Source organism: Oratosquilla oratoria, chromosome 5 (genome assembly GCF_046742065.1).
Source record: "Oratosquilla oratoria isolate Oo_2021 chromosome 5, ASM4674206v1, whole genome shotgun sequence".
Taxonomy (NCBI): domain Eukaryota; kingdom Metazoa; phylum Arthropoda; class Malacostraca; order Stomatopoda; family Squillidae; genus Oratosquilla; species Oratosquilla oratoria.
Window position 1 is genome coordinate 28,353,408 of NC_134781.1, and position 2,500 is coordinate 28,355,907.

Below are 2,500 nucleotides of genomic sequence, written 5' to 3' on the forward strand. Positions count from 1 at the left end.
TCTCTCTCCGTTTTTGAGGCGACTGTCCGCTGGTACTCGCAAAGTCTTTTGCGCATGCGCACACCACCTTGTGTCTGGATAATGATAGTACCCCACCCACAGTGTCACGTCACGTGGTGGCAGTTGTGCGTTTGTGATCGTTCGCAACGTTCATGAAAAAAAATTCGCACGGTGGCGTAACGTTTCTCGCTCTCACCCGGCACGCTTCATTCGTCATTACGGGTTTGCTGGGGATTCGTCACTCTTGATAAGCGCGTGAATGCACTCTGGCGAACGTGCGGTTTCGTGTGTGCATTAGTGTGTGTGTATTTACCTAGCTGTATTTACCTAGTTGTATTATACGGGAAGGGAGCTATGCTCGTGATGACCCGTCTTTGTATCCCTCAGCATTAAGTTTTTTCTTAAAATCTTGAATAGTGTTTGCACACACTGTTTTGTTTTTTTTCCAATTTGTTCCAAGTATCTATCCCTCTGTGTGGGAAGCTATTATTTTTTTTTTTTCAGATCTCTTCTGTAATTATCATATTTTTAGTTTCTTTTCGTGTCTTCTTGTTTTTCCATTGTCCCATTTCAATAAGTCATTCTTATCTAAGATTTCCATTCCCTTCATAATTCTATAGATCAGGAGAGAGAGAGAGAGAGAGAGAGAGAGAGAGAGAGAGAGAGAGAGAGAGAGAGAGAGAGAGAGAGAGAGAGAGAATGCCTGTCTGTCAGTATATACAGTATGTGCATTTGAAAAATAAATTAGTAAATAGTCACAGTGTGTTTTAACTACTCTTTCCCTCATACACATGAAGGGGGAAATCTGGATGGTTGAACTGGGTGCAGAGGGGAAATGACAGGAAAAAAGTTTGGGAACCACTGCTGTAGATAGTCAGCAAATCTCCTCTTTCTCTTCTTTGTTCCAGAGTTGGTCCAATTTGGACAGTCTTTGCTCATATGTCATTTTGAAAAGAATTGGTGCCAGTTTTGTTGTTGCTCTTTGTATTCTTTCTAACTTCTTTATATTCTTTTTGGTACTGGGTGTCCATAGTGTTGCTGCGTACTCGAGTTTTGGTCTTATTAGTGTAGTTTTTTTTTTATCATTTACTCGTCCAAATAGGCAAATGCCACTTTTATTGACCTCAATAAATTATAGATTTCTCCGACTATTTTATTAATATGCTTATCCGGTGTCATGTCTTTGCTGATCATCACTCCAAGGTCTTTTTCCGAGTTTACTTTTTTTACCTCTTCTTCACCAATTTTATAATCTCTCGATATTCTGTTTCTACTTTTTCCAAATTCCATTATACTACATTTCTTGATATTGAATTTCACTTCCCACCTTTGAGTCCATTTCAGACCTTGCCCAAGTCTTGTTGTAATGAGTTGCAATCCTCCTCCGATTTCACTTTCTTTAGTACTTTTGCGTCGTCTGCAAAGAAATTCATATAACACTCTACTCCTTCATCCATGTTATCTATGTATATGGCAAACATGATCGGGGCAGTACTGATCCCTGCGGGATACCACTTGTCATTTCTTCCCAATTTGAGAATTTGTCTCTAATTACTACTCTCATTTTCCTCCCAGTCAAGAAGTCTTTCATCCATTCCAATAATTTTCCTCTGATGCCACCTATTGATTCTATCTTCCTTATTAGTTTATTGTGTGGTCCAGAAAGGCACAGTCTGCCCAACCATCTCTCTCTTGTATTATGTCTATCAATCTTGAGCAGAAGCAGATCAAGTTTGTTGTGCATGATCTTCTTTGTCTGAATCCAAATTGATTTGGATTCAGTATAGTTTTTTCTTCCATCTATTTTTGACGACCTTTTCGCAAAATTTTGCTACTGTGCTTGTCAGGGAGACCGGTCTGTAATCTGTTGGGTCTTCCTTGTTTCCTCCCTTATAAACTGGTACAATGTTTGCCTTCTTCCAGTCCTGTGGCACTTTTCCTTCTTTAAGTGAGAATTCAATTATATTGTATATTTTGTCTGTTAATTCTTCCATGCATTTTTTCAGTATCCAATTTGTAATTCCGTCTGGAGCATGTGATTTTCTGACGTCAAAGACTTTGATTTGGTCGCTGATTTCCTTTTGTGTTACAATTATTTCTCTCATTGAGGGGGATCTCTCTCTCTCTATTTCTTCACACTTCAGTCAGGTGAGTTTTCTATTGTGAATACGGATTTGAAATGGTTGTTCATAATTTCAGCCATTTCCAGTTCTTCTGTATATTCATGCTTACCTTGGCGCAGCTTTTCTATTTCTTGTTTGTTCTTCAGTTTGCTATTTACATACCTGTAAAATAGTTTAGGTTCTTCCTTGCATTTTTCTATTATTTTTTTCATAGTTTAGCTTTTCATCCCTGCGTATTTTTACATACTCATTTCTTAGTTTGATGTACATTTACCATTTGCTTGTTTTCTTGTTTCTTTTCCATTTCTTCCAAGCTTTGTTTCCTTTATCCTTAGCCTCACTACAACTTTTGTTGTACCAGCTTTTTATGTATGTTC